At 42.2% G+C, this 24,739-nt stretch overlaps 1 long non-coding RNA gene across 9 annotated transcripts in view; it reads left to right on the forward strand.

Moving 5' to 3' along the window:
- The first annotated feature begins 141 nt into the window (after window positions 1–141).
- The window catches only part of LOC129015798 (uncharacterized), a 67,206-nt gene continuing 42,608 nt past the window's right edge, over window positions 142–24,739 (forward strand). For 3 of the 9 annotated variants that reach the window (XR_008494663.2, XR_010124437.1, XR_010124436.1), the window contains exons 1-4: window positions 152–329; window positions 3,595–3,697; window positions 5,439–5,547; window positions 7,515–7,726. This is a non-coding gene — a long non-coding RNA (uncharacterized LOC129015798). Of the gene's footprint in view, window positions 330–1,763; window positions 1,840–3,594; window positions 3,698–5,413; window positions 5,548–7,474; window positions 7,727–24,739 lie in introns of all 9 variants that reach the window. The other 6 variants (XR_010124434.1, XR_008494666.2, XR_008494664.2 and 3 more) reach the window with 6 other exon arrangements.

Raw genomic sequence — 24,739 nt, forward strand, 5'->3', positions numbered from 1 at the left:
CATGCCCCCGCCCCGGCCGAGGCCACGCCCCCCAGCCAATCCTGACGCGCCGCGCTCCCCACCGAGCCAATGGCGGCGCTGTCCGCGCTCGGCCACCTGACCCCGGGCGCCGTTGTTATTAGGCGCGGCGAGGCGGGCGGCGCGCGGCAGCAGGGTTGGGCTCTAGCCGGGAGTCGACGAAGGGAGCGCGGGCGGGGAGCGCGGGCGCGCGCCCGCGTCGGCGCACGGAGAGTCGCATCGGCCGCTCGCTTTCTCGTCTGCCGCCTCGCGCCTCGATCCTGTTCCGCCTCCCTCGGCCCTCCTGCCCGCCCCCGCTCGTCGGCCCTCAGGTAGGAGGCTGCGCGCACCGGGGTCGGGAGCTGGAGGCTGCGAGTCGCCCGCCCGCTTGTGGGCGCGCCGGGTGGGAGGGGAGCGCCCCCCAGCGGGCGCGGGCGCGAGGGCAGCCGGCGCGCTGGGCGAGCCTGGCGCAGGGTCCCGGCGGCCGGGCTGCAGGGCGCGTGCGCGCGCGGCGGGGTGGGGCCTGCGCGGCTCTGGTGGGCGCACGTGGTGCCCGGGAGCTGCTGGGCCGGCACTCACCGCGGGGACTCGGTGTGGAGCCGGGGCGCCGGGTGTCTCCGTGTCCCTCTGCCCCAGCCGGCGGCCGCGATGGTGGAGCTTGGCCTCTCGCTCTCTCCTGCCTCCCGCAGCGACTGCTCTGCCGGCCGCAGAGGTCGGATCGAGAGGTCATTCATTCATTTGTTAATTTGTTCACTTATTCAGGAGAGATCATTGAACCCCTACGGAGTACCGGGTACTGGGCCGGGCGCTGAGGACGCGGGGCTGAGCAAAAGCAGCCGAGGCCCACCTTCGTGCCCCTTAAAACCCAGCGTGCGGGGCGGCAACGAGTACTTTTTTTCTATTTTGCACTTAAAATTTACATTTTGCATCCGTACTTTTTATTTACTGTTCACCCTTACGGCATGCTTTACGCACCCGTACCTGCACCTCCTAGCCTTGAGTGTAGACACCAGATCCTGAGATGGGCGATTTTTCGAGAATAATTTTTACCCTAAGTGGATTTTCGTACCACGCATGGACTTGGAACTACACACACGTAGTCCAAAACGTGAAAGTCAAAATGCAGCTTTGCCAAGTGGCAGGGAGAAAGGAGAGCTGCGAAGATGGGGAGAGGAAGGGCGCGCTCCAGGCGTTCCAGCCCGGGTGCGGGAGACGTAGCCCTGAAGGATGGACGCAGGCTGGTAGTAGGGCGGCGGGAGGGTGGGGGGACCTGTCCGTCAAGTCCAAAGCAGAAACGCGGCGCCGGATCCCAGGCAGAGGCCGGCTGGAACACTTCCCACAGGCTCCTGGCGCTCCGGTCCCCACCGGGCGACCTTGATCCTGGCGTGCTAAGCGGAGCCAGCGCAGCGTCGGGAGTTGGAGAGACGCGGGGCGCCGGCTGAGCGCTCCTGCCCTCGGTCTCGGGGCTAGCCTCTGGCCCGGCCTGCCGGCCGCCCCCAGGGTACGCTCTCCCCCACGCGCGAACACCAGCTTTGGGATCGCCAGCAGCCACGTCTCTCTGCTTCTAGATCTCTTTTTTTTTTCTTTGAGACTTAGTTGATAGCTGTTTAAGGAATTATGTGGAGGAAATCTCACCTCCGACCCCCGCCCCCGTTGAGCACGGCCGGCCGGGGTCGCTGGGTGAGCCAGGAGGAAAGGAAGGGGCGGGGAAGAAGCAGCAATTTTACTTTAAATTAAAATGACACAAAAATATTTTTTCAACTCAGATCTTTCTGAGACATCCCCAGAAAGCGTTGCAAGCTGTGATTACACCTAATGTGAGAGCATGAACTAATTTAAGAGGTGAGAGCTGAATAATGAGGCTGCATCCCATGTAGCGGCCAAGACTGGCAGCTCTGGCGGCGCGCTGGAGGGGACCGGGAGGAGCACCCTTGTAGAACCAGTCCCTGGCGCCCTGGGGTCTTCTCAGTGCCCTGGCGCTGTGTTGTCGGTCACTCCATAGATATTTACGGGGTGCCTTCTGAATGCCGGGTTGCAATCAAGAGCAAGAGATGGGGCGAGTGAAAGAGCCTGTTTTCAGGAGCTCACAAGCAGGATGACAATTACCCAGAGGGAGGTAGTGGCCAGCCTCCCCGTCTTCTCTTCATGCTGAGGCTCTGGTGGGCAGTGCCCAAGCCTGAACTGCAATCTGTATGCCAGTGGTTACCCAACTTGTATTTACAGTCTTAGCCTCTCTGTGGTCCAGACTTGTCATTCTAAGGGCCCTTTTTCACTGACTCACACTGTCTCCTCCCTCCCTGCCTTCCAAACTCAGCCCTTTTTCCCTTTCCTACTGACAACAGCTGCACCCACCCAGAGGTGAAAACTCCCAAGAACCCCATGTCTAACCTAACTCCCTCTCTATGTCCTGTTGCTTGAGCCATTCTCATTAGGCTGCCTGTTCGGTGTTCATTATCTCCTAATTTTTCATCCAGGAATTGATGAAGAATCACCTCCTGCCTCTCCCACACACTGTTTATTCTTTCATTTGATGATATCTGTTAAGTGCCCTGAGATACGTAACCTCCACTTCCCTCCCATATAAGAGATTTCACATTCATTACTCCCTTGGCTTTCCTCATCCCTTATCCACATAGCATGGGTTCAAAATAATGAATATTAATTTAATGTTAATAGATATGTGTTTTTCTGAATTGTGAGGATTAAATGAAATCACGTATATAGGGAGGAAAATCCATTAGAAACCTCAAAAGCAGTTATGTTTATTTTTGCTATTGTCACATTGTTAGAGTCAGAATTCTTTTAGCTGCAAGTGACAAAACCAACTCAAACTGGCTTCAGGACTTTATTGGTTGATGCAAAAAGCCTCGGGTTAGGTCCTGCCATTTAAGGTAGGCTGGATCCATCAATCCGGGTTACCAGGATCTGTTTTCTAGTTGTGGCTTCATTTTCAGACAAGTTGTTTCCATACGATAGCCTCGTAGAAGGTACTACCAGCTTAGTCCTAGCAAGAAAAAAAGAGTACTTACTCTTCAATATTTGCAGCAGAAGTCCCAGGTCTGTTCTTATGAGGGCAGTTTGAGTCGCTTGCTCTTCTCTGAACGTGGAGAAGGCACTGTTTAGATGACAGAGGTTGGATTCAGGTGTATCCCCTGGAATGGGGTTTGGCATTATCTTCACGTGGTCTAGAGTAAAGGGGTTCTCCAAAGGAAAATTAGGGTAGGAATGCTGAGCAAGCAGAACAAACAGATGTCTACTTTAGTCCTTCCCAAAGGGTGAGCTGCAATACATTGCAGACTATCAGAATGGTGATGAAGACGGATACAGTAGCCAAGACAATAGATGCGTGTTTGTCATGGTCTTTTTCAGTCTTCAAGATCTCAGTTAAACATGAAGTCAACCACTCACTATGATGTTATTTGAGGTTTAGCTTTGAAGTGTAAATGTACCACAAATAGTAGAGCCAGATAAATATAAATAAATAATTTTAACAGTCCATTCTAAAAGATTTCTTTGGTAATATTCTGTTGGAATTGATTTCTATCTTTTCATTTGTTAGGTTCCTGGAAAGTGAAAATTTCATTTCTTTTTGGACAGGTACCTAAAATGTGTCATTATTCATCAATTAATGAAAAACAAATGAAAATTTCAGAGAGATATTCTGAAGAATAAAAGGATCAAGTTGGGTCATTTCTAAAATGTAAGATTATAAGGTTTAACTTGCTAAGACTTTTGAGGGGTTGAACAATTGGTAAATTATTATAGAACCACTTCTCTGAGGCTTTTAAAAGTGATGTGTTACAGAGATTTAGGGAACTGCAAGATTGCAGATAAAGAATTTATACTGTTAACTGTTCTATACTTTACCTTCTGCTTTAAATGTGGCCTTATATTTTGAAGTCAAACATTTATTTTCTCTCACTGCGTTCTGAATTTCCTACCACAGTGCATTTTGAGAACTGAATATAACAGCAGTCTTGATAGATGCCATATTCATGGCAACTCTGTCCACCCCCAACACCACACCCTGGAAAAAAACCAACCCTCTATTGTTGGAATGAGATAACATTTTCAGGAAAAGGGAACCATTTTCTCACAGGATATAGAACAAATTCATCCTTTTATTAAATCAAAATGGATTCTCTAATGTTTATACATATCATATAGGATTTCATCTCTTTCAATCTTGGTTCAAAGGCCCAGACAGTACTATTCCCTAGTATTTAGTCCATTTGCTCATAAAGCAGAAGAGAAAAGCTACTTTGTTCCAAAGAGTGTTAGATTTAGGATTTCAAGGTTATTTCAAATTAATGCCTGGAACTAGACTGTAAAATGCAGGAAAGATTCTAAGTTGTTCAAAGATGAAATATCTTAACTTTCACCAAAAACTCTGTCTTCTGGGTTTGTTTTTTTTTTTTGCCTGTCCAGATTTATTTTAAATACAACATTTTTGCTGTTTACATTTTTAAAAGTTACATTTCAAAATTGTTCGTAATTGGACACTTTAATAAAATGTAGGAAAATGCAGTTTTTCTTTTTAATGAAGGACAGGTCTGTTGATAACATTTTGATTCTTAAAATCTTTTTTATCTTATAAAAATGAAACAATGCATTTAAAGTGTCTTCAGCTCTTATGTTAATACCAAATTATACATTTTCTTAGTCCATGTTCAGGAGAGACAGTATATCTTCCAAATTAAGAGAAGCTGGCACCATTTTTAAAACAAGGCCTTGAATCTGCTGTGGTATGTGCTGGTAGGAATTTTGTATGAAGCTGTTATTGAAGTAGATGACATTAAGGTCAAAGGAAAAAAAAAACAGAAAATAATATAATCCTACAGAGCTGCTCTTGAGATCTTGAGAGAAAAACCACATAGGTAACATCAAACACTAGTTGGAATCTTTCCAAGAAGTAATTATCTGTGTGCTGTTTGTGGTGGTTGATTATGGGGACAAACCAAGGTTTAGCCAATTCAGCAAACATTTATGGAGTGCCTGCAATGTGCATGTCACTGTTTTAGGGCCTGTGCCTACTGTAAAGGTGACCCACCCATGATGCCTGCCTTGCAGGACTTGGAGTTTAGCGGTAATAAGAGATGCATACCTGAAAAGCCTATTTAAGCCTCTTCCGGTTCTACAAAGAAGGCTTCTTGAAAGTGGTAGCTTTGATTACTCTTTGGATTTATTTACATTTATCCTATAATCAGAAGGTATACAAAACGGACTCACACATATATAAAATTAATAGATTAGAAAGCATTTAAACAAATATTTCAGGTATGTACTTCAAATGCATTTGGCATTTATCAAAGAAATGGTAAGTGCTGTCATCCGTGGGTGGCAGGATTAACGTGGGACTGCTTATCACCAATTTTGTTAGGGATCTTAGGGAAATTCCTGGATCTTGTATTCACAGGCAATTGTATAAATACTTCCCACAGCTCAGAGACCTAATAGGATGGGGTCTTAGAGAAACATCTGTTGAGCCACAGACTTCTTTGTTACCAGAAGGAAAATGAAAGAAGAAATTTAAATACCACTTGAAGAGAGGTAAATAAATGAGAAATGGGGCTGAGAGGGCGGGTATTTTTTTAAAAATTCATTAAATGAAAAAATCCCGAAATGTTATTTCTGGTAGATTTCTTAGAAATTAGGTCAGAGGAGCATGCCCGGTCTTCCTACCCTCATTAGGCCTCAGCGACAGGTACTTGAACAACTGAGCCCCTAATGTGTATGCTCCCCCACTCCTGAGCCAGTCTCTGCCCTCCTCTTCCCTCCTCTTGCCCCTGGAAGCTGATCGCCACCAACTGGCCTCTGGGTGGATTTGGCCAATGGAAGGCACCAGTAGAGGGAAGAGAGTGAGGTTAGGATATTTCTTCCTGCTGTCTCCCAGCTTCCCTGCAGAGAGTGTGAAGAAATGACCCTGAAAAGCCTCTGGCAGAGGATTCTTCTTTCAGGATGGTGTCTCCTGCTCAGCAGCCCATCCTCCTCCCCTGGGCTCAAGCTCTCACTCCAGTAACACTCCTTCCTCCTTCTCCATCTTTAGGGGGAGGTTTGCCAGTCGGTGGGTTCTAAGCATATCTCGCTGATTCCCCCCCGACCCTGCCGACACCTCTGTAGGTTGTCCCTTCATTAAAATCTCTCCATTTGAACTATCTGAGTTTAATTCCATTTCCTCCTGGCATCTCAGTGATACACGGTATCAGTACAAAAATCTCGCTTCACCTTCAGAACCAACAGATTTGAGACATTTTATCCTCTGTGGAACCATTAGTTATTTCGTCACTGGTTGTATCAGAAAAAAAAATCAGGAATGCAAACCCTTCTTTATTACAAAGTAAGATTTGCATATTACCAATGTTATATATTTTAAACAAAACTATTCATCATAAGTTTTAAAAATTAACTACTGGAGTAGTTAATGAATCAATGTAATTATGTAGCTTTCATGATATTAAAGTAAAAATACTAAAAGAAGTATTTTTTAAAGAAGCAAATGCTCAATCTCCAAGTAAATTTTATTCTGTGCTCTTCCAGTATAAGAATATGTTAATATCTTGAGAAATATCATATTATTTTATGAACTCATAAAGCTATTTTGAGTTTTTGTAAAATGAAAACCTTACCAAAATGTATTTTATTGTTGGAAAGCTTGACCGTTACTGCTATTTAATTTTTTGAGCTTGTAAATTTTATTTGTGCATGTTTTCAACAAAGAAGGATTTTATTATTATTACATAAAACAGGTGATTTCTAGATTTTAAAATCACAAATTGAAAGCAAGGCACAATAATGTATATTTCAAGTTATAGGTACTTAGGAGGCATCCTTTTAGTCATCCATTCAATGTAGCCATCTATTTTACACCTACTGTCTACTATTGTTTGAAGTCCTTGCCGAAGTATTGCAGGCTAGTTAGGAAACATAAAACAATTAGAAAGTAATCTTTGACAAGTAAGCTATCTATAAATGGCAATGAACGGTAGAATAAATTCAATGAAAATATCTATTTAATCCTAGTGTTTACTGGTCTAGAAGAATAGGCTGAGTAAATTAGTATTTCTCTGGCTGTTGTGGTAACACATTGCATGCTGTAACAGTTTTCAGTAATTACAGGTGCATTGAAATTTATCTATGGCTTTGTCATCATATTCTAAAATGTCATGAGTACTTTTTTCTGACCTCAATTACTATGAAATTGATTTCCAATGTTTAATTAACCAAGAATATCAAGATTATAGGGTATTATTAAGGTGAGACTTCTGTAGCCTTTTCAATAAAGACCAGAATTTTGGAGTGCCTTGAACCTTAATCATTGATCTTTAATTCTTATTAAGTCAACTGCCCACCTTTTAAAGACTGAGGCCCAGGAAGAGTAAGTTTCTCTGAGACAATGCATACAGTACAGTGCTTCTTGGGTATTGGCTCTAAGACCAGATGCAAAGAAAGGCTAAAATCCCATTTCATTGTTCATTAGGTGAGAGCCCTTTGTTAAGCTGTGTAACCTCTGTACATAGTTTCCTCATCAGCAAAGTCAGAAAAAGTATGTACCTGAAGGACTGACTGTAAGGCTGGGATGAGAGAATCTATGTGATCAGCCCTCACCAACAGGTGCTGCCCACTTCATGAGTGCTGCTGCTGTCCTGCCCAAGTACCCAGCTTGCAGAGTGCCGGAGTTAGAGTCCCAGGGGTGTTCTCCACAGCTGCATGCTTGATCCAGGCCTATCAGGTGAGTTGGCTCTTTGCTAGTGGTTTTTCTTCTCTTGCTGTACAAAAGTCCAGACAGTAATGTCTTTCTTTCATTTTTATAGATAAATTCCATTGAAAGTCCTCATTCTCAAATTTAAAACAAAGACTCTGTGTACCTCAATAGCAATGCATACACAGTTGGCTTCACAAACATACTGTACATTTCTTTTTTTCGTATTTATTCAACAAATGTATATTGACTACCCACCATGTGACAGGTGTTATTTGTTGGCGGAACCAGGCATCATCAGCAAACAAAACTGACAAAGCTTCCTGCCCTCTGTGGAAGGCATCTGAGGAAGAGACTGGATTTTGTAGCAACATGTTATTCTCATTATAAACTTTATCATTGGAATACTGAAGCCAAATCATCCCCCATCTCCTTGATCAGGATACCCACCTAATCCAGGCAGCTACACAATTGTGAGAGCCTTTGTTTTTTTCTGCTGAAACATCCTTAAAATGTTTCAGAAAACCCAAGATTTGGCTTTTCTTAAATACGATTTTTAATTTTTTTCATTTCTATCTAGAGATTTAATTGGAAATGGAAAATCATCAATTTTCCAATTTAAATGTCTGTTCCAATCAACATTATACCTTTTAGGTTGTCACTGTTATTTTTAAGTTTAAGCAACTTTAAGGATTTTGAATCTGGCTGCCTGTAAATTAAAGGTGAAAGTAATCATTGTGTTGGATTGGTACATTTTGTCAATTGAGAGTGGTTTCCTTGTTCTTAGTGTATGAAAAGTTTATTTTTCTAATGTAGATTAATAAAGGAGATAAAGAAAAACAAAATGAATGATTTATGTGGATGAGAAAAGAACCATTTCCTCAAGGATTAAATAAAATTCATACCTTTTGTTTCTTTTGAAAAGTTTTTTAAATAAATTTTAATGTGTCCTTTAAATATTCCTTTAAAAACATATCCTATTTTAAAATGGACTCTCTGAGAGAAGGAATTGATACCTGTGTTTGAAATCAAAAATAGCATGCATGGAGACTGTTTTTCTAGTTGGTTGAAGCTTTTTTCCCTCTCCTTTACATCAGTGAACCAGCATCTTGCCCTTCAGACCCTACAGCACACTCTTGGGCTCATGAAGTGTATGACACATCCTCCTTGGGGGATCAGCCATGTCCTCACTCTCATGACTACATGAATTCTTCTGTATGTCTTTTCTCACAGCTGAGTACTCTCTTCCTGACTCCCTTGTGGAGTGGGGAAAGGAGGCTGTGACATTGTGCTTGTGCAAACATAATTGAGAGCTTTCCAAGTCTCCTGCATCTTCATAAATGATTTTTTGTTTTATGCTGGGACAGTAGTTCTTTAAATAGAATATTCTCCCATGGAAATCGCCCACAATGCTGAGAGTACACCTTGCAAAAGGTAAGTCTAGAATATAGGGTGCCTCCTCAGCATTGCCCAGAAGCTGAAGTTAGGACTCTCTAGAATACCAAAAACAAATTTATAGCAGTTCATTAAGGAATTATGAAAACTGTGTGCCACCATCATCCATACATGAAACAAGAGCCACCACACAAGCACAGACACAAAGCCCTGAAGATGAAGCCATTGACAGGGCTCTCATTTATTCTGTAGAAACCCACTTGCCTTTTTGAACCAGTTTTCTTTAGAGCATATGTCTCACTGTGCAACCACAGTGGTGTTTATATCCTAGTCACATGGCAAAAATTCTGTCATTGCTTCAGGGAGATCCATTTTAGGCCTGAAGCATGGAGCTCGTAATAGATGGGATTTGGTACTTCTGAAGAAAAGACCCTACTGCAAATTTAGAGAGTTAATTTTTTCTTTTGTTCCCCATAATAGTGTTGCTAGATAGAGCTACCTATTTTGACTAGAAGTTAAATATAGAGGCCTAAATTAGTTTGGTAACTCCCACTCATTCTAAATGAGAACATGTTTGTTTTTCTCCAATGAGATGAGAAATATTTGAGGCGCTTCATGATATCTCTCGCTCACTGCATTTTTTCATTTGATGTATATTTCCCCACGTATTTGAGATAATTTTCAAATAATTGCCCTTTAGAAATCTACTTGATATTAAATGTAAAAAAAAGCAAGATGTAAAATTATTATAGGATGCATTTACAGAAATTACAAAATTTCTATGAACTATTTATGGAGGAAGACTTATAGGGTATATGTCAACACATCGCTTTATTATTGTCTTTGGTTATGAGTATGATTTTTGGAAACCTGCTTTGTACTTTTGGTGTTTTCTCACCATTGGTACAAATGAGGCATTTTTCCCTCTTCTTCAGCCTTGCAAATCACACGTGAGGATGCTCATAGAAGTGCCTCTCAGACAGGCTGTTGTTTTGCTTTCACCAATAAATCATTTATAATTAGAAGTAGAAAACTATTCTTTCCAGTGCAAATACATCCCTTTCAAAAGCAGTTCTCTTTTTGTGAATGATGTCTAGTGTCTAAGAAACTAGGGTAACCTTTATTATATGCATTGCTCTAATCAAAGCATTGTTTTGTGAGGTGAACTCAAGGTTACATGTTTAAGAAAAGCATCGGGTTAATTCCATTAGGAAAACTGTCTTATTGATAAACCTTTAGCCATTGGAAAAACACCATTAGGAGACCACACAAGTGTGTATAGCTGGATAGAATTTGACAACTGGCAAAACAAAACAATAGCCTACAATTGCAGAGTGCTGTCTGTTTAAAAACCAACATATCTTTCACCAACAAATACATATTCACCTCAACACGTGACTTTCATGTGGTTATTAATATCAAATTTTTGAATGTCCACATTTTGGAGTGTAGTCTAGCAGAGGTAAACTGATTTGCCTAAGGTCCTTCAACTGTCAGAGGTAGAATTATTTTCTCTCTCCTGGCTATAAAAGCCTGTCCAGATTCTCCTGCAACACTGTCCTTCAAAAACACACTTCCACTGACTCCAATGCTAGTGATGTCATGCTTTAGCTAGTAGTTAGCAGTGACTTAACTTTAAATATGGAATCTTTTTTTCCTATTAAGCAATGAGGTTTAGTTGGAAAATTCTTAGAGATGATAAACCCCTCTCCTTTTTTTCTTCCTTCTCCTCTTTTGTCCTGAACAATGTTCCATATATATTACTGCCAGAAACAGATTTTTGACATTCCTGTTATGCTTTTCCACACCTTGTAATCGTTTCTACAGCTGTTAGCATTGCCAACAATTATATTTCCACTTTTAAAAAATTGTTACAAAGATGCAGAGAGAAAAGAGGAAAGCCAAGGAATAAACTACAGGCAATTACAGGATATTTTTGTGATGTGACATTTTGGGAACTGAGGCAGCATCACTGATAACTGCACTACTTTTTAATATCTAGATTTTAATCTTTTGTATGAAGATAAAATTCACATGCCTTAAACCTGACCACAACATAATAGGGCATTTATTTTTCTAATTTTCACACCATCCACATTTCTTAACTATAAGTAGAATGCTTATGTTGTACCAGGTTATATGATGTTGCCAAGAAGTAGATGTGTACAATTTACTAATACATCCTTTTGGAAAATGCGTATTAATAACATATTAAGGAGTAAATTGACGTTGTGCAAAGTGAGCCCATGAGTTTAAATGTATGGATTGTACACCTTGCTCTTCCCAATTGCAGATTTAACAGGATTTGATGACCTAATGAGTTTATTTCTGAATGATTTATATTTCTTTGTCAGTTCAGTGATTTAGTATTTTAAATATTTTTAAATCACATTTTATTGAGATAACGCTATTACTGTTTCTTTCCCATCACTTAACAAGGTGAAGTCACTCCTCTCCCACCCCACTTTTGTACCTACCAATGCTTTTTTCACGGTTACAGGCTGATTGGCTTGACATGTCCTAGGATACCACCCAAAGAGAGCTTCATTTTATAAATACCAAGCTCATTTTCCTAAATATTTTCAAACAGATGGATTTATCCTCATATGGTATATTCAGATTAATAGTTTTGGAAAGGGTCATGTGACCATGGTATTACATGGCTGTGGAAGTCCCTCCAAGATCTTGTTTTGGGATAGAAGGACTCAGACATCCAAACTTTTAAATTAATGAACTTATTAAATTCTAAAACTTTGTAACAGTGTTAATTTGAGAAGTATAGTATTTTGCTTAAGGTGTGTTTTGCTTTGCAAAATGCATCTCCTTCATTTTCATATTATGTTGGAAGCTTAGCATGAAAGAACGTGCCTCAGAGGAAACCATAGGTAAGCATACTTTAACAAAAGTTAGTGTCATCATGTTTGTGTCTTTGCCTGTGGTTTTTTAAATGTATAATGTTTAATGTTGATTTGGCTATCAAATTACATTTTCTTTTGTTAAAAAATTCTATAAATTGGAAATGTACTGAATCATTTATTTAGCAGACTGAAGGTTGGTAATGATGGCTGAACAGGTTTAAGCCACAGTAATTTGAAAATGTAAATACATAAAATAATGTCCTTTCTCTTCCACTCAATGTTTCTTCACCAAATAAAGTCCAGCCTGCTCTGAATTTGTTGCCAGTAGGAACAATGTTACAGTGAATCATGGTTTAATATACCTCGAAAATGGCACATCTGTTCTGTGATAGCATACCAATTTTAGCCTCTTTATAAAATACGAAGAGTTTGTCAACCAGAATAATCTAGAACCTGGCAATTCAAATACCATTCGAAGCAAATGTTTTATCTAATAACTAGAACTAAATGTTAGGCCTCATGACAGTTCAACATTTACTAAACAAGTTTAATAACAGGGTAAGCCCTCAGTATCCAGAGCAGAGACAAGCACACCATATTTACACATACAAATTCTGCCTTTAGCCATCTGAAAGGGCCCCGAACTATTGCAGCAAGCAAAGAGTCTTTGCATTGTCCTAAAATCCATACAATACTTTATATTTTACACATTTTAATAGCTAGTTTAACAAATAACAAGTACCATGCTTAATTCTCTGCATGCATTATTTCAACTAATTATTGGAATAATCTTGTAAAGTGGGTACTTTCGTCTCAGCTTACAGGTGAGAAAACAAAAGTTAAATAGATCACCCAGGGCTCTGCTGGAACGTGTTAAGCAGGGATTTCAGCCTGTTCAGTCAGACCCCAGAAGTTGTGTTCTTAACCATTAGCAACACATCATCCCAGGCAGGCCCTACATGAGCCTCATAACCAATTTTATGCTGGATAGTATTATCCCTATTTCACAGATGGCAAAACTGAGGTCCAGAGACTTTAAGTGACCTACCCAAAATTACAGTCATGAGCAGAGGCACTGGAATGTAGGGTCTTGACACTACCTCACGTGGTCCTCTTTCCTGTTTTGGGTAGTTCTCCACTACCACTACTCATTTCTGATGCTGGAAAGGCTGTGTTTTATACATTTCTGTTTCTGGCTTGGAACGAAACACTCTCTGGGTCTCTGCTTGATCAGTGGCCCCTCTAAACTGCACCTCACTACAGCACGGATGGCATAAGATACTTCTTTACACAGCATCTTTTTGTTCCCACCTCACCCCCAGAGCTGTAATAGGTAGAGCCAGCCAAATATCAAAGAGATTATTTGTCTTGTCACCACTAGTTTCCCTTTTCTCTGCCTTATATGTAACAGGAATATTCTTTAGTTCCCCCTTATGTTCTAAAGCACCCCCCCAACCTAAAATTAGAAAAGGAGTTGTGAGTCATTTACACTTTAGTGTGAATGTGCTCTTGTGACTTTGCCAAGGCTGTTGTGCCTAACCCTTTTAATCTAACAGCAGAATGAGAGTCTCTGGACTATCCTGGCTCCTTCCCAGAGAAGAATGAACTGGGAATCATTGGTCTAGACATCAAGACTACCAGAGACCTATTGCTCAGAGATGTTTGGGCTGTACAATTGCTGTAGATATGGCATCTGGAGCAGCCTTTTCTAAGCAATGGCATTATCAGTCCAGGCTCTCTCGCTCTTTCCATCTCTCCACCAGGTGGACTCTTGCCCTCCACCCCTTCCAACTTGTCAGTGATTCAGAGAACATTCTCCATCCTTCCAATGATTACATTCCTTCATCTTGCTGGGGCGCCAATTCAGTGATGGAGCGGCTCTTGGGAGCAGCCTTGGCTTATAGTGCAGCTCTCTGCTACCTTCAACAGGCTGATACTCGGGGAGCTTAGATGTGACTGGTTGTACTGACGTGTGGGTATGTGCATGTGTGTAGAGCAGTAAGATCCTTCCAGGTAGATGCTTGAGGAAGCCTCAGACATCTAGCCCCGTTACTGGGGCAATGTCTTACTTGGGTTTTTCCAGAAACAGACCTGGAGACCGGGATTCAAGTGCCAGTAGTATATTTGGGATGTGACCCCTACAGTTCTGGTAGGAGAGTGGAGAAGTGAGGCAAGGAAAGGAAGGCCGTCAAGGGGCGTGTTAGGAGGGCATTCACCGCGGGTAGCCCGTTGAGGACCTCTGGGAGCAAGTGTGGCGCACAAGCCTCAGCATTACTGCCCTGTGCCTTGAGGAGTAAGGGATGAGGATTTTTCCCCACCAGTTCCCTGTAGTCCTTAGTGAGAGTTTCTGGGGTGGAGGTTAAGGTCTTTAGGTCAGAGAAATTTTCTTTAGTTTCGGAAAAATCTTTCAGGCCGAGGTCCAGACACTCACTGGAACACACTGAAGTTGTTAGGTCCAAGGGCTGTAGGCAGAGCTCCCATATCCATCTGCAGAGGTGTTTCAGGTGGAAGGAGTGGAGACAGCCTTCTCTGCTCGACGCTGTCTTCAGCAAGGGCTTCTGTATCTGTGCATTGAGGATTAAATTATTCACATGGTCAGAGAAGCCCATCACCACTGATAGTTATTGTAGGTATGGAAAACTAACGACTAAGAAGGGAGAAAAATATACCAAGCAGTTAGCTTGGCTGAACACAAAGACTCTTACAGTCACTGGTGTGAACTGCTTATTATCAATGTCTGATTACAGTGCTGCATACTAATGATTATGCATGTCATTAAATGTGTCAGATTAACTTTGTTATAAAATTTATGACAACATTAAATTTTATTCACATGCTCAGCCTTCATAATTTATTGCTTATGTAGCATGGTTATAACTTCAGAAAAACCTCCAAGACAGTGTTGTCTTGATGACTACACTGCTTATCCGTGAGTCTAGTTTTCCTGTTCATTTGAAATGTTCACATTACATTCAGCTCTGTCTCAGGCACTACCAGTGCCCAGCGATTCCACTTGCGAGTGATTGAGGCTGGGGGGATTACTCCCCTCTCTTTGTGAATTCTCTTGCTGTGTGTTATTGATTAATTCAACCAACTCTTAGTTGACCCTAACCATGCAACATGCATTGTGCCAGGTGGTGTGGATTTAGAATATGGATTAGAACCTCATTCTGTCCTCAAGGAGTTCCTGGTCTAGTAGAGAATCACATCACTTTATAGATGATTGTTCAAGAAGGAAGCTTGTTCAAACATGAATAAGACTGTGCATCTTCTGACTTCGTAGGTGTGGAATAACAAAGAGCTGTTCCTTTATTTGGTTTCCAGAAAACATCTCCAAAGCTATACCAGTCATCATTTTGTGCTTTCAGAAATGAGTAACATTGTAGGATAGTACTTATTGCATGGCCTTAGCTTTGTGTGCTAGCTGAGCATTTGTAAATGGAAGGCATTCACGGGTAAAATGTGTTTCCTTTAGCCAAATGCACAATGGTAGTGCCTTTCTAGAATCCAAGCTAAAGATGTTGTCACACGCCACATCCACACACTTCTTAGCAAAAAGCCAACTAGAAGAACTTTGCTATTTACAACAAAGGCAAATGCTATCAAGAAGTAGGCTTAGTACCACAGGAAGCGGAGCCAAATATGTTCTTGAAATTTATAAGTTGACCTAAAAATAATGTTTTGGGAAGCCATGGCTTGCCGTTGTCAGCTGTCAAAATTGAGCTTGGCAGGAGAAATCAGGGTCAGGAACAGAATAGAGATAGTCAACAACAGACAGAACAGAGAGAGGGCTACTGTTGTTTCTGGAGTCCAGTGACCACCCAGGTTATAGTGTGGTACTGGCAGTGGACTAAATAAGTGGATCCACCCTAAGGTGGAGAGAAGGTTCATATGGAGAGAATTTAAAGAGCTGACTTTTAGCCCTTCCAAAGAATTATATGTTCCTAACTGCCAACCTAGGAACATCCTGGATTAACTTGCAATTTAAGGCTGTGGTATACCTGTTTCAAATAAAATAGCCCTGTGAGTAGCAAGGAAGTCAAATGATATCAACTAGGTTTGAAACAACCTCCTTCTTTCTTTTGAATGGAGCAGTGATTAAACGCAAGACATCAGCTTAGAAAATGCATGTATTAGCAAATGCCTAAGATGAGGAAAGATCTGGGCATGCCTAAAGCCAATGCCATTTTTCTTTCTCCACCCCAAACCTGTGCTACGTGATGAATTTACAATATTAAAAACATCGCTGCCGCCTACTTCTTTCAGCTGGGACTTCAGGACCATCTTTGAATCCTCCTCGGCTCTCCACACCCAGCAGTGCAGCAACTCCTCACATCTCTCTCTCTCTTTCTTTCTTTCTTTTTTTTTTTTTTTTTGAGACAGAGTCTTGCTCTGTTGCCTAGGCTAGGGTACAGTGGCACAATCTCGGCTCACTGCAACCTCCGCCTCCCGGGTTCAAGCGATTCTCCTGCCTCAGCCTCCTGAGTAGCTGGGACTACAGGCACGTGCCACCACACCTGGCTAATTTTTTGTATTGTTAGTAGAGATGGGATTTCACCATGTTAGCCAGGATGGTCTTGATCTCCTTACCTCGTGATCTGCCCACCTCGGCCTCCCAAAGTGCTGGGACCACAGGCATGAGCCACTGTGCCTGTCCTACCCCTCACATCTCTTTAAATATTTTTCAAATATCTGCTTTCCTTTTCAATCTCGTGGACTTGGCTGTGGTTATAGTCTCTTGTGAGAGGGTTTCTTGCTTCCATTTTTCTCCCGCTTCAGTCCATCTTCCAAACCCATGTCAGCAGCTTCTCCTGCTTGCACAGAAAATGAAGTTCAGACAGTTTGCATTTGAGCCTTGGCTCACTTTCCCAGCCTCACCTCCGGTGACCCCCTTCTCTGCTCTACCCCAGTCCTTCTTAGCCCATCTTTCTTCTCAGGACACACCAGGCAACTTCACACCACCATTCCTTGCCTGTGCTCTTCTCTTGGCCCAGCTCCCTACCTCTCTGAAATGTTCCAAAATGCTTCCAGGCAGAATTAATCATTTTGTGTCTGTATTCCAAAAACCAAGGTTCCATTCTCTGTTTATCATGGTGATGATAGTTATTTACTTGTCACTCTTAGTTAGCTTTGTAACACCTAGCACAGTAACTGAAACAGTAGATGCTCAAACATGGATTTATTTTTAACTTAAAATGAGATGGGTATTTTAGGATGCCAGAATCTTTGGGTCAAAAAGATGTGACTTAGTTTTCATGTCAGGAATGGCTCTTAGTTCAAGCAGTGAAACAACCCTGGCTCATTCAAACAGGAAGGGAAAAAATTCAAGGCTGTTGAGTTGCTCACAGGCTCTGAGAGGTTCATGGAGGCAGATGTTGGTGGCCTCAGAAGAAGGAGCAATACACAGATTCTCCACAGAGACCCCATTCTGCCACTGCTGCTGGGTGCAGTCTGGTTGCACCTACCACACCCCAAGCCTGATGCCAGATTCTGCTGCTCCCTCTGGAAACTGATGTTGCTCCCAGTGCAGCTGCCACCCCAGCCCAAATGGATTCCCTGCAGCCCCTCCTTAACCCCATGTCATGCCAAGAGTCAGTGCCATCTGATTGACTGAGCCTAGATCACATGCCCAAGCCCTAGCTGCAAGAGAGGCTGGGAAAGCAAGCATCTGGCTTCTGTGGAGTTGTTGGTCTCTGCCACCCCATCAAGACTCATGAGGTGGCTGGGCACAGGCATGGTGGCTCACACCTGTAATCCCAGCACTTTGGGGGGCTAAAGCAAGGGGATCACTTGAGGCCAGGAGTTTAAGACCGGCCTGGGAAACAAAGTGAGACCCCCATCTCTATAGAAAGAATAAAAAGAAAAAAAACTTAGGCATGGTGGTGTGCACCTGTGGTCCCAGCTACTGGGGAGGCTGAAGCAGGAGGATCACTTGAGCCCAGGATGTTGAGGCTGCAGTGAGCTGTGATGGTGCCACTGCACTCCAGCCTGGGCAACAGAGTGAGATCCTGTTCCCACCCCACCAATAAATTAATACATACATACATATACTCTTGAGGTGGGAAATCCCCAGATTCAGCTCAGATGCTGAGGTGACAGAAGGTGCAAAAAGAGTGACAGATGTCCACTAGAACTTTCTTTCAGAACACCAGAACCCTGGTTAAGAGCTTCCTTTGATGGTATGTCTGAGACTTAGCAGGAAACGCATGGCATGCTCAAATTGAGTAACTTGAGGAGAATTGAATAAAGAGAACATTTACAAAGGATGGGCAGGGTGCAGGGAAGCCACCAGGAACAGCTGCACTCCAGGGCCGGTAACACTGGGGAGCTTTTACCACCCCAGGCCTGAAGGGGCAAGGAGCGGGGCAGTTACCAGACCTGGAGACAGACACAGGGTTGTGTGTGTGGAGAGGTCCCTGGCAGGAGCCGAGACTGCATTAGAAAGACACAGCCAGCACTGGGCAATTCCTCGGTAGGGAGTAAGTGCTTCAATTCCCCCTTCCTTCCCTATGGTCCCCTGCTGAGGCTTCCCACAAGCCCCATGCGGAAGCCAGAGGGCCAGGGAGCCCCACTCCTCAAAATGAGCAGAGTATGTTGAAGAAGGGCAGACAGTGGATCCGGAGGAACAAGTAGAAGACAGGCTGCCCATGAGGCTTCATCATATGTCACCAGTATTTTTCTATTCATTTTATTCAATATCTCCTTTGGGGATGTCACTTCACATTTTAAGTACCTGAGCCCACAAGATCGATGTGATCTTAAAGTGTCCTTCTCCTATTGAATTTAACAAGCTGCTATTTTCCCCTCGTTTGCTATTTAGAATGTTCTATCATATGGTTCAACAATTTGTATCATTAAAGGTTAGCAAATGCCAGCCAAAAATTCATTTTTTTCCTTCCTGGGCTTGGGAAAAGAGGATGTGACGTGACCTGCACAAACACAATGTCAAGAATCTCCCTTTGCAAGTCTCCATGTAGAAATCCTCTTAGGATTTGTATCAGCACACGAGATCTCCTGCTGCTCATCTCTGCCTCCTCTTCATTAATATCTTGCCTCCTAAATAAGGCAGATAGAAGAATGGTCATAAAATTGAGCCCTACACAATTACCAGTAGCTATAGGTCTCCCCAAAGATTCAGGCACTGTAATCCCTGATTCTTTCAAAGCATCTGGTAACTTGTGCTAAAATAACCATTTACTTTGGAAAAGCATGCCGAGGAGAAAGCTTCATCTTTGTCTTTGCATAGATGGTGGGTTCCTTTACAGAATATGGAAACTGATTGTTTTCCCATAAACCTCAACTAGGAGAATTGAGGTAATCATGTTATTTAGATAAAAGAATGTTCACCTTTCTTTTTTTAAAAAAATTGTGGTAATAGAATTATTTTTAAAATGCAAATGATGGAGAAGTACACAGCAAAGGGCAAAAGTCACCCTTTCTGTGTGCCCACTTCCCTTGGTCCCCCCTCAATATTAACAATATGCCAGAAAAAGCAAGATTTTTCTAACCACATGATTACAAGCTGTGTCCTCAGGGATTGCTGAGGATGTGGTCTTGGAACAGTATGTACTCTACTTCTCCTTCAAGGTCCAGGCAGCCCTTGGGTCTTCAAGCCCAAGACAGAAAGTGCACTTTGTATCTCACTCTGGGAGAACAACACCCATTTGCAAAGCTGTAAACTTGGGTGGTGTATCATGACAGCCACTCGCAGGGGACTCTAGAGCCACTTCTATCTATTTACTTAAGTGTTAATTGTACATTTCTGATTTACCACTGTCCTACCAAAATAGGAATTTGCTTTCTTATTTTTTTAAAAAAAGGATGAAGGAATCAACTAACAATAAATATCTGAAATTCCTAGGTATGATTTTTGGCATTTGTAGCCATCAATTGTTTGCCAGGAGCAGAGTGTGTATGCTTTTGTTAGAAAGAGTGTCATGAAATGAATATAACTGATATTTAATGTGAACATAAGAAATACTTGTTTCCCTGGCTAACACGGTGAAACCCCGTCTCTACTAAAAATACAAAAAAATTAGCCAGGCTTGGTGGTGTGCACCTGTAGTCCCAGCTACTTGGGAGGCTGAGGCAGGAGAATGGCGTGAACTCAGGAGGTGGAGCTTGCAGTGAGCCGAGATTGCACCACTGGACTCCAGCCTGGGCGACAGAGTGAGACTCCATCTCAAAAAAAAAAGAAAAAGAAAAAGAAATACTTGTTTCCAGTATTACACCAAACACACAGAGTTTTCTATATGGATTTTAGGGATGTGTTGCAAGGATTTTGAAAGCTGCCTCTCTGTGCTTTGTCCTTCAGGAAGAAATCCCTGACCTGGCTCACCCTGGCTCTTCTCCTCTCTTGACTCCTAGATCACATGGTGTCAGTATCCCTCATAATAGCCTGTACTCCTCTGATCCCAAGTACTGTAAATGAGCTGGCTTTTGCGTACCAGGCTCATCTTAGTAGATTCTAAGTTCCTGGAGGGCAAGGAATTTGTTCCAGAATAACACATAGCCATTTGACTGAGTTCTTCCATCCTTCTTTTCCACAGCTTTCCTACAAGACCCTAAACCTTTGTCTCCACTACTATGGCAAATATCCATACTGGATGAATACAAATGCCTACCCTTGGCAGCTGTCTCCTTCACCCATAGCCTATTCATCACAGATGTTACCTCCTTAAAAAACACATGCACATACATACACTATGGAATGAATCCATCTACTTCTTTATATCTTAATTGCCACAACTTTATCCAACCACCGTCATCTCTCCTAGGTCACTGTAGTAGCCTTCCAGTTGGTTTCCCATCATCCATTCTGAAGCCCTTCCATCAGTTCTTTACACAGCAGAGTTACATTTTTAAAATGCAAATCTGATCATATCACTCCTTCCTTAAAATTGTTCAATAGCTTCCTATTTACCACTCAGGAAAGACAACACTTTTCCTATAGCCTAGAAGGTCTTGCATGGGCTGACCCCACTTGCCTCTCCAGCTCGTCTTATTTATAATAAGCTCCCCTTTGTCTCTGAACCCCAGTCCAATCGGTCTTCTTCCAATTCTTCGCTGCTTTCCCCTGTCCCTGAGCTCTTGCACATGCTAAGTCTCTGCCTGGAAGGTTTTTCCAGTCCCCTTCACTTAGTAAAATCTCCTATTCATCATTCTCTGTTAAATCAACACTTTATGAGTGAAACCTTCCTTAAGTTCCCTTGTGTATGGATAACTTTGCCATGCACCTGTCCTTAAGATATCCACAGTTGGTAATTAAGCAATTATTTTTTGAGCATTTGTTTAATGTCTATCCTACAAGACTGAGGTCTGTGAGGGCATATGTCAAATCCATTGTATTCGGATCCAGTTTTTATTCATCATTATGTCTGCCGAACCACATCTGGCATATGGTAAACTCTTTCATAAATACTATCTTAAAATACAGAAAGAGGTCAGGTGTGGTGGCTTATGCCTTTAATCCCAGCACTTTGGGAGGCCAAGGCAGGAGGATCACTTGAGGCCAGTAGTTCAGGACCAGCCTAGGCAAAATAGCAAGACCCTGTTTCTACAGAAAATACAAAAATTAGCCTGTCGTGGTCCCAGCTACTTGGGAAGCTGAGGCGGGAGGATCACTTGAACCCAGGAGTACTGGCTGCAGGGAGCTATGATCAAGACACTGCACTCCAGCCTGGGTAACAGAGCGATACTTCATCTCTTAAAAATAAAATCATAAATAAAATATAAAAAAATAAAATGCATAAAGAGGGGAAAGAAGGAAGGGAGGGAACAGAAAGTAGGAACAGAGTAAAGAAGGGGGAAGGAAGTTGAAAGATTGTTAAAACACCAGTTCAGGTGCCTACTTTTAAAACTACTCAAGTGCTTCCACACTTACTACTTAAAATTGCTTCTTTGTTGTTGCCGTTTTGCTGTGGAATTTGCTAAAATCAGTTTCTTTTAATATCTTCCTTTGGACTACATGCTGTGTATAAAAATAAATGTTTGTCATGTAGATCCTCTTATTCAGCCTGATTCAAATACCCAGCTGCCTGCTGGATACCTCCACCTGGATTTCCCACCAACCGACATGTGCAATACTTAACTCATTGTATCCCTTTCCCTCAAAACTCTCATCTCCTTCTCATTGCAATATCCTCGTTGATGACTTTACATCCCACCAGGAGCTAGATTCCTTGCTCGCTGGCTGGACATCCAGTCAATCACCAAATCCCACTGATTTGCCCAACAAATACCTTGCCTGCCTCTCTATTCCTGCTGCCATCTTGCTAGTGCAGTCACTTATTTTGTCTCATCTGAAGGATTGCAGTAATCTAATTGGCCTCTGAGTTCCAAATTCAGGAACCTCCAGCCCAACCTCCCCTGAATTGCCCCCAGAGTTCTTTCTTGAATGTGCAAATCTTATCATGTCAGTTTCTGTAGATAATTCCTCCATGAGTGGCTATTGCCCTTGGATTAACAGGGAAACATAATGTGGCGTTCAAGGCATTTTGTCCCTCATCCTGTGTCTTGCTCTCCAGCCTTATATCTCATTGCTTCTTGAACTCCATTCACACGGAGCTGCTTGCCCTCTCCGCACCAACCACATGGTGCTGATAGACACCACCATGCGTTTATACATCGTGCTCCCCTGGCCAGGAATGCCTCCACCCCAGCCAATCTGGCAAACTTCTCATCCTTCAGGTTCAAATGAAGTTATTCTCTTTATACTTGCTTTGTTCCTTGTGACAGGAATGGGGCAGGAAGTCTGGTTAGAGGTTACTGATATGATCCAGCTGAGACTAGGGTAGTAGCTGGGGAAAGGAGTAGAGAAGGCCTGAGACATGCTCTAAGTGTAGAGTTTTCAGGACCTGCTGATGGATTGGATGTGGGGGTGAGAGGAGGGGAGGGATCCAGGAGGAATCCTAATCAGAGTAGGTGGCTACCACAGCAGGAACAAAGTTATAAGGAAAAATAATTACATACCCATTATCCACTTCAATAGCTATCAACTCCTTAGTGAATTTTTTTCCCTTTATAATCTTACCTGCCTCTTCATCCTGCCCACCTTTACACACATAATGGATTATTTGGAAACAAATCCCAGACATTTCATAATTTCATCTGTAAATATTCCAGCCACATCTCAAAAATAAAAAAACTCTTTAAAAAACATAACCATAGGCTGGGCATGGTGGCTCAAGCCTGTAATTCCAGCACTTTGGGAGGCCGAGGCCGGTGGCTCACCTGAGGTCAGGAGTTCGAGGCCAGCCTGACCAACATGGTGAAACCTTGTCTCTACTAAAAAATATAAAAAGTTAGCTGGGCGTGGTGGTGGGTGCCTGTAATCCCAGCTACTCAGGAGGCTGAGGCAGGAAAATTGCTTGAACCTGGGAGGCAGAGGTTGTGGTGAGCCAAGATCGCACCACTGCACTTCAGCCTGGGAGACGAAGCTAGACACTGACTCAAAAAAAAAAAAAAAAAAAAAAAACACACAAAAAACAAAACATAGCCCAAACATAACCATATAATATCACTCCTAAAAGCATTAATGAAGAAAGAACAAATGAAAAATTAATAAAGGATTTCATTATCACCAGGTATACATTTAATGTTTACAGTTTCCTGCTTGTCTTATTTTTTTCAATTATTTTATTTCTTTGTTGTTTGTTTGAATTGGGATCTAAATTGTCCTTGTATATTGATTCATTGCTATGTTCCTTAGGTCTCTTTTAACCTCCCATCATGTCTCTCTTCTCTCCCTTCCCTTCCCTTCCTGCCCCTCCCTTCCTCTCCCTGTTTCTCCCCTCCCCTCACCTCCCCCTTCTCTCCTCCCCTCCCCTCCCCTCCTCTCCTCTCCTCTCCCCTCTCCTCCTTCCCTTCCCTTCTTTTTTCTCCCCCACTTTTTTCCTATTTTTTTGTTTTCATTGGCATTGTTGCTGTGTTAAAGAAACCTGGATGTTTGTTTTATAAAATATCAGAAATTCTCTGATTGCTTCTTTATGGTGCCGTTTAACCTGTTCCTGTGTCTCCTCTATTTCCTATGAATTGGCTTTATAAGACACAGGGGTTTTGTTGTTTTGTTGCCTTTAGAAGGGGACAGCAAGATTGTTTCATCGATTATGTTTTATACCTCCATCAGCAAGTTCATAATGTCTTGTAATCTCTATTTTTGTGGCATTAACAGCTATTGATGATTATTGCCTATATCTGTTCATTTATTACAGGTTGCAAAAATGGCAATCTGTAATAAATATTCTCATTCTATTATTTTTATCTTCATGTGTCAACTTAAATATTCTGTAAAGAGAAAATTTTCCCCTTCCCCCATTTGGCTACCATGGGGTAAAGTTTATACAGAATAGGTAGGATATGTGCTTTATTTTTCCCTGTACATACCAGTTTTCAAATAATGAGGTGTTTCCTGGCATCTTCCAAAGGTGTGCTTGTTACTGTTATAATTAATATTATTAAGAATTTATGTGTTAAATATGTTTTATATGGTGATTGCAGTTATTGTATTTTGCAATATTTAAATTGTTCAATCTTTGACCAGTGGAAGCCCGATCAAGTCAACTCTGGACTACTTTTGACATGGCCCTAATTGTCTTTGATAGCTTCCTTGCTTTCTGGTACGTTCCAGGTTCATCTTATATATATCCTACCTCAGACCTGGAATCAGCCATTTCTGTTAGGATTCCTGGTTCCTTTTAATGGGAAATATTATTTAGAGACCACATTCTGAGCAGTGTGCTGATTGCTTCTGGGCTGGTTATTATTTACAGTGGACAAAGATAGAAAACAC

The sequence above is a fragment of the Pongo pygmaeus genome, chromosome 18 (genome assembly GCF_028885625.2).
Source record: "Pongo pygmaeus isolate AG05252 chromosome 18, NHGRI_mPonPyg2-v2.0_pri, whole genome shotgun sequence".
NCBI classification, from domain to species: Eukaryota; Metazoa; Chordata; class Mammalia; order Primates; family Hominidae; genus Pongo; species Pongo pygmaeus.